We start from the raw sequence: 12569 nt of genomic DNA, 5'->3' as shown, positions 1-12569 counted from the left end.
AAATCATTCTTAGACATCATAGTGACACCAAAGGTTACAGATAAAAGAGTTAAACAATTATGTAAATGATAATTAATTACCAATTGAAAACGGTTATTGTAATGACCATTTTTCGAGCCTTTACGGGGTAAAATTACGACACGAAAGCCCATTATTGGAATTTTTTAATGAAATTCAAAGCATCGTAAAAAAATCTCTGAGTTGACAGGCGCATTAAGCAGAAAACAATGGGTAATTGACAATTTTTACGACTTTTCATATGCCTTGTGAATAGGTAACGGATTAAATACTGAGATTCCAAGCGAACTCCGAGTTGGGAAGTTATTAAAACCCGTAGCATCGTGTTTAAGTACATGTCATGTTTAAGTATTCATGATTAAGTACTTATCCCCAACAGGCAACCGTATTACAATAAACTATAAATCAGAAACATATACACACACAAACTCGTGTTCTAAGCCATGTTGTTGTTACGCTCTGGTGTAGTGGAAACATAAAATTTGCGCTCATCTGCGAGATCGGGGGCAGAGAGAGGCAGGTTAGGTAGTGTTTGCAATAAATTATGACTTTGGTACAGTAGTCTCTGATAGCCGGTAGCTACGGAGTGCTATGGTGGCTGGGTGATCAGGGGCGAAGTACCAACGGTAGACTTGGAACTTTTAGAAATCATTCTTAGACATCATAGTGACACCAAAGGTTACAGACAAAAGAGTTAAACAATTATGTAAATGATAATTACCAATTGAAAACGGTTATTGTAAAGACCATTTTTCGAGCCTTTACGAGGTAAAATTACGACACGAAAGCCCATTATTGGAATTTTTTTAATGAAATTCAAAGCATCGTAAAAAAATCTCCGAGTTGACAGGCGCATTAAGCAGAAAACAATGGGTAATTGACAATTTTTACGACTTTTCATATGCCTTGTGAATAGGTAACGGATTAAATACTGAGATTACAAGCGAACTCCGAGTTGGGAAGTTATTAAAACCCGTAGGATGCATCGTGTTTAAGTACATGTCATGTTTAAGTATCCATGATTAAGTACTTGCATGCCGTGCCAATCCATGTTAAAACCGATATGTTTAACGACTTTGACAATAGCACAGACCAAACTTAGCAAGAGAAAGAAAACGAAGAACAATACAGCAGGGAAAGGTATGTATAAGAGACAGAAGAGGAATATGGGATTCAAAGTTTCATTTCCATATTATGAAGAACTAACCACCAAGTTAACATTAGCTGAAAAGCTATATACATGTTTACGTGTAAGATAGAACTCTATTGTTAATTATGTACGTTTGCTGATGCCGATATGTTTAACGACTTTGACAATAGCACAGACCAAACTTAGCAAGAGAAAGAAAACGAAGAACAATACAGCAGGGAAAGGTATGTAAGAGACAGAAGAGGAATATGGGATTCAAAGTTTCATTTCCATAATATGGAGAACGAAGCACTAAGTTAACATTAGCTGAAAAGCTATTTACATGGTTACGTGTAAAATAGAACTCGTGTTAATTATGTACGTTTGCTGACGCTTTTTAAAGTTGAAAGACTAAAATGTCTCAAGGATTTAATACGGTAGCAGTTGAACTTATTCAAAGCAGGGCTAGCCTGGTATTAATATTGTAATTATTTCACTACAGAACAGAAGTCAAATGATCCACTTCACAACATCCCGGTTGATATAATAAATCTACCCGTCTTGGCACTTGGTACCTACTGTTTTGACAACTGGTTTTATACTTAGATACCTTGTAATCAGAAGTCCAGAGTCTTAGCGCTTGACTAAAGCAGTTGAACTTATTCAAAGCAGGGCTAGCCTGGTATTAATATTGTAATTATTTCACTACAGAACAGAAGTCAAATGATCCACTTCACAACATCCCGGTTGATATAATAAATGTACCCGTCTTGGCACTTGGTACCTACTGTTTTGACAACTGGTTTTATACTTAGATACCTTGTAATCAGAAGTCCAGAGTCTTAGCGCTTTACTTATAAATAAATCATAAATAAAATCGGAGGGTAACTTGACGGTGTAAGACTGTAAGTAATCTATTTCTTTGCCTTCTCAGGGTTTTAATTCGATAGGACGGATTAGTGTATGCTACTTTTATCTCATTCCTTAATACTTTAAGAGTACTTGCCCTAACTTGTAAAGTCAACATAAAACATTTAAATGAGATACTCTTTTCTTAACATTGAGAGTACCCGTCTTGGCACTTGGTACCTACTGTTTTGACAACTGGTTTTATACTTAGATACCTTGTAATCAGAAGTCCAGAGTCTTAGCGCTTTACTTATAAATAAATCATAAATAAAATCGGAGGGTAACTTGACGGTGTAAGACTGTAAGTAATCTATTTCTTTGCCTTCTCAGGGTTTTAATTCGATACCGATAGGACGGATTAGTGTATGCTACTTTTATCTCCTTCCTTAATACTTTAAGAGTACTTGCCCTCTTGTAAAGTCAACATAAAACATTTAAATGAGATACTCTTTTCTTAACATTGAGAGTATTAACTTACGTAAACCAGAGTACAGATATCTAGGTAAAATCTCAAAAAAAAAAAAGATCTAATGCAAAGACCCTGATTAGACTTAGAGCTTAAGAAAAGAAAAATCAAATGTTTTTGATTTCATTAGACATGCTAATTCCAATCTCAAACATAGTGAATTTTCAAGGTCGAAAAAAAGTCGGTATGTAAAATGTAGGAAAAAACTCAAAAAAAAAAAAAAAAAAAAAAAAGATCTAATGCAAAGACCCTGATTAGACTTAGAGCTTAAGGATTTGAAGCAGAAAGATCAAGCTTTCAACACTGCTTGTACTAAGATGAAGAGAAAAATCAAATGTTTTTGATTTCATTAGACATGCTAATTCCAATCTCAAACATAGTGAATTTTCAAGGTCGAAAAACATAAAGCTTATGGATGTGTGCCAAATGGTCAACATCATTGGAAGCTATTTTTGAACAACCTTAGGTACTAATATTTTTCCCTCGTTTTATTTGTAGTTACTTAGGTATGGTTAGTTTTTTTCTTCAAGGCTATTTTAATTCTCACATTTCATCAGTCAGCAAGCAGTTTAGGTTCCCTATGTATTTTTTTTTACACAGTTTTATTTGAAGGCTATTTTAATTCTCACATTTCATCAGTCAGCAAGCAGTTTAGGTTCCCTATGTATTTTTTTTTACACAGTTTTATTTGTTTTTTTTTTTTTCTTTTTCATCACTAAATTTTACACTAAACGCCTCAATCTCCAATCTCCTAATACAGCAGCAACACAAACTAGTATCTATTTCTGGTGTGTTGGCAGTGCTTTCAGTCGTTACAATTTTGGCAGCAAATCATACCCACGAGACAGCTGATGTTGGGAAAACCGTTACAAAGTCAATATGGTAAAATATAACGGCCACGAGGCTTCAATATTGATCACGGCACGAGACAGCCATGTAAACAAAGAGAAAAGACAGCTGGGAAATTTTCATTTTCCCATGCGTTCAATGCTTTATCACAAATCAATTATTATAACAAAACACAGACAAAAATTGAACTAGAAATTTTATAAAAATTAGATTACAAAGTTGAAATGTTTTTAAGACACTAGGTTAGACCTACTGATCTGGCACAAGTAAAATGATTTTACAGTAATGGAATAATAAATTATTATTAAAAGAAATACTTAGTAGGTAATTGGTTAAAATTTAATCAAATTAGAACTTTTCAAGACAACTTGAAATAAGGAAGGATTAATTTATTTTCACATCAACAAAAATATTGCTGTCACTTGGCATTAAATTTTAAAAATTAGGAAATTGATATAAAAACTGTTTGTTAAGATAAAAGAAAAAAATATTTTCTTAAAATCTTCTTAAAAACTCAATTCACAAACACTAAATTGGATAATCCAAATTAAGAAAAAACACTTTAATCCTCAGTTTCGATGGAAAAACCAGAAAATAGACGAACGTCGTTCTCCCTAGCACGCTCGATCTCAAATGATTTAATCTTCTTAAAAACTCAATTCACAAACACTAAATTGGATAATCCAAATTAAGAAAAAACACTTTAATCCTCAGTTTCGATGGAAAAACAAGAAAATAGACGAACGTCGTTCTCCTTGGCACGCTCGATCTCAAATGATTTTGAAAAATTTTGAAGACGTAAACAAAACGAGAGTAGCGACGCCGTGTTTTTTACGTAGCCCCTTCCCTTTCGCGAAGAATACGACCAACAACGATCGCACCCGAACGTTTTGAAAGTAGACAAGTGCTGCTCTAGTTTTCATGTGGGAATATCGTGAACTATCAAAATAAAATCCGTTTACAGAATCAACGTTTCCGGCAGCCGGCGATATTCTCAGATTTACATAGTTGTTGGATTAAATTTAAACCTAATTATTTAACCATATTAGTTAGTGTGGCCTACGGGTATGCCTACTTTACGAATCTCAACTCACAATCCGTAGGTACTGTGGAATACCTATCTGCTACCTCCAAGTGTGCACAAATTTAAACATTCAGACTCTCTCTCTCTCTCTCTCTCTCTCTCTCTCTCTCTCTCTCTCTCTCTCTTTTGTTGAACAACATAAAGGTGTTTTGCAACGTCTTTTGTATTGTATTGTACTGGAGTAGTAGATTCTTCCTTTAGTCAAATAAATCTCGATAATGTCTCTTTGGCTCTCTCTCTCTCTCTCTCTCTCTCTCACTCTCCCGCTCGCTCTCTCTCTCTCGCTCTCTCTTCAATTTTCATTTTAGATATCTACGCTAAATTTGGTGATTTCGACATCTCCACTAATCTTGGTAGGTCAATATTATCTAGGAAATTGGGTACAGAAATGCTGTTTTAATTTAAAGATTTTTGATATTACTTAGGTAGGTATGCCATCTTCTTTATAAAATCTCTTCTCATACAGCATCTTGGTCTTTATTTGTAATTTTATCTGTATTTTTGGTAACTACAGACCTACTGCCTAGATGTCCTATTGATAATAGGTTTGTCGAAGAGAGATGAAATTTGGTCTTTCCTGGTATGGTCCAAGGACAAGGACTAAACTGTTATGATTAGGTGAAAATCAGACAGCAGACAGTCGCCCCATCCAGATATTAACTAAAGTCAATGTTGCTTTACCTTTATCTCATAAAGGTAAGAGGTGTAAAGAATAATGGGAATGGACAAAATTGTTAATTTTTTGGAAGAAATTTTTCCAAGTCCAAAAATTAGAAAGTACCTACTGAAAAAAATTCAAATCAAAGTACTTGTTTTAAAAAGAACCGCGCTTGTAAAAATAAATTTCAACCAATCAGAACATCGTTTATAATATTACAGAAATACCAACTGCAGAAATCAAAAGGATTTCTCTCGTTGCGTTAATTAACAGGAGAATTTGAATGGTGAAACAGAATTTTGAAAAAATGGCGCATAATCACTAATGATCGATTATTCTGATCAACCATATTGTTTGTGTTGGTGAAATCCACCATGAGTGTTTTGGGATCGATCATTAATATTTCTTAAGAAAAAACTACAGATAGTTTCCTACTTTGTACCGATTTTTATAGCGCATTGAATGGGATTTTCACACGTTTATGACAGACACTTTAATAAAATCTACCTAGGTTGAAGGAAAATGAAGTGTTCAGTACCCAAAGTAGGCACCATGAACCTTTTAGAAATCTACCTAGGGAGACCTTTCTTCAGCTTTTAGATGAAAACCACTTTAGAAACCACAAAAAAGCGAACCTTTCTCCCTGTATGTGGGAGAATCTTTCACCTTTCTTTTCAACATTATTTTCGTTGTCTTTTATGATTTTGTTTATTAAGAAAACAGATGTTTCGATTTCTCTTTTACACCCAAAAGTCTCGAGGATTGATAATGTGTGAGAGAAGTATTGGAAATCAATCCTTTTCTTTCATCCATGGTAGGAAATAATATTTCCGATAATAAATCATATTTTTCATGGGAAATTTCAACTCTCGAAAAACATGGGTATTCTGGAGCAGCTGGGTATTCATAGGAACCTAATAATATTCATAGCATGGTGCAATTGATACACACATGGTAACCTAGGTAAATATGAAGGCAGTGTGAGATCACCAAAGATCTGTGGGAACTATGATTTTACGAAAGGTAAGTACCTAGATACCCATTGATGATTTTCCCTCTGTTTGTTTCATGAGGTTGGTGGAATAGGTCATACTAAAAGTATTACAAGTAGGTATGGAATTGCTGTCGACTAAAATGGCATTCAGTCTTTTGAAAATGGTCACACACAGGATGATTTTCTATACCCACACTTCAGACAGACGAAGGAAGAGTATCAATTCTTCTAAAGGATGGATTGATTACTGGTTGCTAGATGCAAGCGTAATAATAATTACTGTCTGGATGCATTTGCTGTTATATCATGCTACATGGAATGGCAACACAGGGTAGACATAATGTTGAAAAGAAAGGTGAAAGATTCTCCCACATACAGGGAGAAAGGTTCGCTTTTTTGTGGTTTCTAAAGTGGTTTTCATCTAAGGTAGATTTCTAAAAGGTTCATGGTGCCTACTTTGGGTACTGAACACTTCATTTTCCTTCAACCTAGGTAGATTTTATTAAAGTGTCTGTCTTAAACGTGTGAAAATCCCATTCAATGCGCTATAAAAATCGGTACAAAGTACGAAACTAGGTAGGTATCTGAAGTTTTTTTCTTGAGAAATATTAATGATCGATCCCAAAACACTCAATCTTTTGCACAAGAGCTTAAAAACTAACCATTGTTCTTTTCTCTTTGAATGACTTTATGGTGGTGTTGATGATGGCTCCACATTTTTGACCCAGAGAAGAAACAAAAGCAAGTTGGTAGGTATCCAACAACCCAAGTCATTACGAGGGATGAATTTGCAAAAACAAACACCACTGACCCGAATTACGTGTTTTTTTGGTTGTTGGTTGTCTTGAGGTTTTTATTGTTGTTTGTTAATATTATTTTGGAAATACTGTAGGTCGGATTTTTTCTTCTTTTTCAAATGTACCCACCGAGGTAGCGTAGGCATACCCACACTTCAGACAGACGAAGGAAGAGTATCAATTCTTCTAAAGGATGGATTGATTACTGGTTGCTAGATGCAAGCGTAATAATTACTGTCTGGATGCATTTGCTGTTAGATATATCATGCTACATGGAATGGCAACACAGGGTAGATTGACCCCATTGGACGCTCCAGGGGCTTGGACCATCACGTATAGGTTATTATTGAATCCCCTTGTCCTGACCTAGGCAACAAATTACACGGTACAGTAGTAAGACTTGCATCTCGGGTACCTCGAGGCCCTGAATCTAGCATAATGGGAGAAGATATTAAACTTTAATGTCAATCATGACTACTTCAGTTTGAAGTCACGTATCCTATGCACTGTGCAATATTAAGTATCATTATGATTACAATCTAACAACGAGCAATCTTCTCTCCCTACAGATACTGCACACTGCAAATGACCAATTTACTTTGTTGCTAAATGACTCATAACTTCGAAGATACGGATAACAAACGTAGACAGCAAACAACTAACTAATGTCTAATGCAAACATATTTGTCTTAAACTGTAAAACATCAGTAAAACACGTATCCTATGCACTGTGCAATATTAAGTACCATTATGATTACAATCTAACAACGAGCAATCTTCTCTCCCTACAGATACTGCACATTGCAAATGACCAATTTACTTTGTTGCTAAATGACTCATAACTTCGAAGATACGGATAACAAACGTAGACAGCAAACAACTAACTAATGTCTAATTCAAACATATTTGTCTTAAACTGTAAATCATCAGTAAAGAGTATGCGAAATTGGGTCTTGAGCTCCAAAATGTCAAAGGTTCCAAATCGAAATCTTCAACAAAGCCTAAAGTTGGCTCAATAATTAATAGCTTTGATCATTTTATTTTAGGTCTCAATTTGGAAAGGTCTCTAGGTAGAGTGAAACGATGTCAGTAGTGAGAGTAGGTCCATATTGGTAGTCATACTTACCTCAGTCAAAAAACTGGTTGATGATTCATGATTCACTCTAACAGATACGCCACATTCAAAGCCAAACTTGCATCTTGAGGAAACAACATCTAAAAGAGAAATTGGCGGGAACTTCTCAATGGAAGTTGCGAGACCCAGTGGAAGTTTTGGTGTCCTTGTGTTTGGCATAGACTAATGTTTATCATTGTGATTAATAATAATAGAGCAAGCATTATCATTATATGAGACTATTCATTTGTGGATCCGATCATAGAACAAGACAATAACAGCATTGTAATTATTCGAAATCTTCATCTAGCATTGAGCATCTCAGCATGCATGACTGCAAGATATAGGTATGATGTGCATGCCACAATAATAATGCTGCAATGCTTCATGTACAATGATACATCATTCATGCAAATCATGCGTTAGTAGTTATTTACTTTATTATCATAGAACAAGACAATAACAGCATTGTAATTATTCGAAATCTTCATCTAGCATTGAGCATCTCAGCATGCATGACTGCAAGATATATGATGTGCATGCCACAATAATAATGCTGCAAAGCTTCATGTACAATGATACATCATTCATGCGAATCATGCGTTAGTAGTTATTTACTTTATGATTTGATTTAAAATATACAAATGTATGTAGGTACTTGAAACCCCGAAACTTGCATTGAGTTCCTTTCCTTAGGATATTACAACATAAGATCCCAAGGATCTGTGTCAGAAGAATTATGAAAAAAAGTTCAATTCGTACGTGTACAAAGTTAAATGATCTACCTATTATTTCTTGGAAATCAGTCCCACCCAGAATTTCATAGCAGAATATCCGATGATTCATAGAGATGATCATGAATTGGCAGCACATTGCTAGTAATTTATTATCAGCAACAAAACCTCCAAGTTTTACAAGTCTTCACAAGTCTCCAAATTGCAACAAGTCTCTACAAGTTTCTTCACAGTGCATTGTCTGGTATTCCATTATAGTCAGCGCATGACTAAGATTTGATTTTCTATTTTTTTTTGTTGGGTGGTTCTCTCTTTTTTTTTTTTTTTTTTTTTTTTTTTTTTTTTTTTTTTTTTTCAACGAATTGATAAATCTCACCTCACCACAATTAGTATTTCCCTTCCCAGAAGAAGCAATACTTGTGATTGTTTCTGAGCAACCTGAGACAAGTTCTTACTTGTTCTATTCCATTTCTTACTAATCTCCAGCAGGTATAAACTCCTGTTTCAATGTAATCAGCAAAAAAGGTTTCATCACAATCGTCACTCAAAAGGAATTTGATGAGATCTTGTTTGTTTGTGTGGATCTTGGTAAATTATCGACTCCAATTTCAAAAGAATCAACTCTTTGCTTTGATAGATTGTACTTGGTGTAAGTAATAAGTAGCTACAGCTACGTAGACGGAGTATAACCTTCTTAGGTCACTTAGGTGGCTATATTCTTCTATCTTGTAGGTACCTAATTAACAATTTGCACCAGGTAAATAAGAATTTTCCTTTTTATAAGTTTACACATTTTGTTAAACATGTACAATTTAGAAATAGACATGCTTGTATTGTCGTTTACCAATGTACCTAATACCAGTTCATGTTTTAATGTTTCCTAAAGACTAGGTACCTACTTTTTTTTTTTTTTTTTTTTTTTTTTTTTTTTTTTTTTTTTCAACGAATTGATAAATCTCACCTCACCACAATTAGTATTTCCCTTCCCAGAAGAAGCAATACTTGGGATTGTTTCTGAGCAACCTGAGACAAGTTCTTACTTGTTCTATTCCATTTCTTACTAATCTCCAGCAGGTATAAACTCCTGTTTCAATGCAATCAGCAAAAAAAGGTTTCATCACAATCGTCACTCAAAAGGAATTTGATGAGATCTTGTTTGTTTGTGTGGATTCTGTGGATATTGGTAGATTATCGACTCCAATTTCAAAAGAATCAACTCTTTGCTTTGATAGGTTGTAGGTACTTGGTGTAAGTAATAGTAGCTACAGCTACGTAGACGGAGTATAACCTTCTTAGGTCACTTAGGTGGCTATATTCTTCTAACTTGTACCTAATTAACAATTTGCACCAGGTAAATAAGAATTTTCCTTTTTATAAGTTTACACATTTTGTTAAACATGTAGCATTTAGAAATAGACATGCTTGTATTGTCGTTTACCAATGTACTAATGTACCTACCAGTTCATGTTTTAATGTTTCCTAAAGACTCTTCACCTTGAGGTAAATTTTCCACAGAAAGTAGTAGTCCATGATTTTATGACTGTCGAGATTGTGCAAGCATAAGTTGCCATGTCTGATATGGAATAACTGATAACGAGGGACAAGCAAATAAAGGACATCTCAGCAGCACATTAAACTCTAGACATAATGGCTACCCTAATGAGAGATGTAATCAAGTGATAATTGTAAAGTAATTTGTGTTAATAGGTAGAATCAGAGGTTACCAACTGTGTTATTTTTTATAGAGTCCTGCATCAGCTAGACGTAGTCACAATGGTTTGATCCTTGGTATAAAGGTAGTTGAAAGTCGAACTAAATTTCACCTTTTGCAGCTTCCTTGCAAAGTTCTATGGTTACCTATATACAAATCATTAGGTAGTGGGCCTTTATGCCAAGTATTGTTATCAATTCTAATTCCTCTACTTTCTTTCAGAATGTGAACTGATCTTCTCTTTTGCTATTGTGGTATGGTGTAGTGACATGATCTAATATTGGATTCGCCAATTTTCCCTGCATCCAATGTTTGAAAACCACTGGTGAGAGTGGTAAACAGAAGTCATCTTGATAATGTGCCAACAAAGCAAAGTGGCATTCCTGTAAGAAGTGGAACAACGCCATCAGCCATTAGTCTCCATAAATGATGCTAATTAACCCCAGTGATTATGAAATTACAACCATGTTGTTTACTATGTATTTCAATATTGACTGCACTTATGTGTAGGCTTGCCAAATATCCAAAATGTCGATTCGGGACGCGAATCCGCGAATATAATTGCCAAATCCGCGAACATAATCGCAAAATCCGCGAACAAAATCGCCAAATCCGCGAACATAATCGCGAAATCCGCGAACATAATCGCGAAATCCGCGAACATAATCGGCAAATCCGCGAATATAATCGCCAAGTCCGCGAACATAATCGCCAAATCCGCGAACATAGTCGCGAAATCACATAGGTACGATATGTACATAGGTACGATAGGTGATAACGAGAATCCAAGGGACCAGCTCATTTTTTTCGTTTAAGGCGGTTTAATACAACATTTTCTTGTTTATAAAGGTTTAGCAAAGTGGAAGAGCAAACTGATGAAAGCATGACAAATTTAAACAAGTTAAGAACAAATTCTGATTTATAGAGGTACCTAATTTTAAAGTTAAAAAACGCGTCCCGAATTTTTTCTGGGACAAAAACGGAAATTCGGGACAAAACGCCCCAAAATGAAAAACTGAACGGAACGCCGGGACACCCCCTGAAATTCGGGACTGTCCCGGCCAATTCGGGACGTTTGGCAAGCCTACTTATGTGGAGAGTCCAATAGTTTTTTTTTCCTATGAGGTATAAAATCGAGGTTTTCACTATAAAGTCGACGATTTAGAAAAGAGTCAATAGAAGGATGGTTTCTGCAGTGAGAGCCTCACCAAGTCATTGTCCAGAAGTAGGGACCTTTTCAATGCTTCATCTGACTTAATTCGATAGATAATACATACCTTCGTAGTTGTCATATCAATCATAAACTGTCTCCAGAACAAAAGATGATCTGATATCAAGGTCACATCTTGAGAGGAGGGAAGAGACCAATCAATGAGTGTGGGAAAATCCCCAATTAACAAAAATCACGAGAGGATTTGCAAAATGATAAAATTGCAGAGATCCGGCCAGGTACCAGCTCAGGTGAAGGTAAGTGTGTGTCTCGGGTTTTTTTTGGCAGTGGGCTTCAGAATCTCATGTTAGACACACCTGACAATATTGCAAACACAGGAAGAGGAAGGATATTGTTCAAATCAAAGCAGCAAATATAATATTCGAATATTAAGGTACCAACACGACAGGATGTAGGATATAAAATGATATTTGTTCCTGACGAGGTTTTTTTCACAGATTTTATTGCTAGGCATAGGTAGGTACTTATGTAGACCCATATTGAATTTGTACAATTTCTTAAAGTTGCCCACCTCATATTGTCCATGGATTGTCTTCCTCCCTACGTTATCTGAATAGAACTCGTTTAGACACCTATGCTCATAATGTATTTCACTAATATAGCGTGGTACCTTTCTCCAGTTAGACATTCACATGAAAAAATTGTAATCTTAATAATACATAAACATAATAATTACGTATCTATAGGGATGTCTGTTGAGGCATAAATGGTTCCGCTTTCTTCTAAAGCGGTAATCGGTATGTAAGTTTCCTTAAATTACTTTGAAAGCTATCAAACCCGACAGTAATTTCCAGTAACGTAGTCACTAATCCCATTAGGTAGCAAATTGGTTCTTTGTGGTGAGTTCCGACAACTAACGAACCGCTTGTCATTTG

Source organism: Diaphorina citri, unplaced genomic scaffold (assembly GCF_000475195.1).
Source record: "Diaphorina citri unplaced genomic scaffold, Diaci psyllid genome assembly version 1.1 scaffold1631, whole genome shotgun sequence".
In the NCBI taxonomy this organism is placed as follows: domain Eukaryota; kingdom Metazoa; phylum Arthropoda; class Insecta; order Hemiptera; family Psyllidae; genus Diaphorina; species Diaphorina citri.
This window is presented reverse-complemented; position numbering follows the sequence as displayed.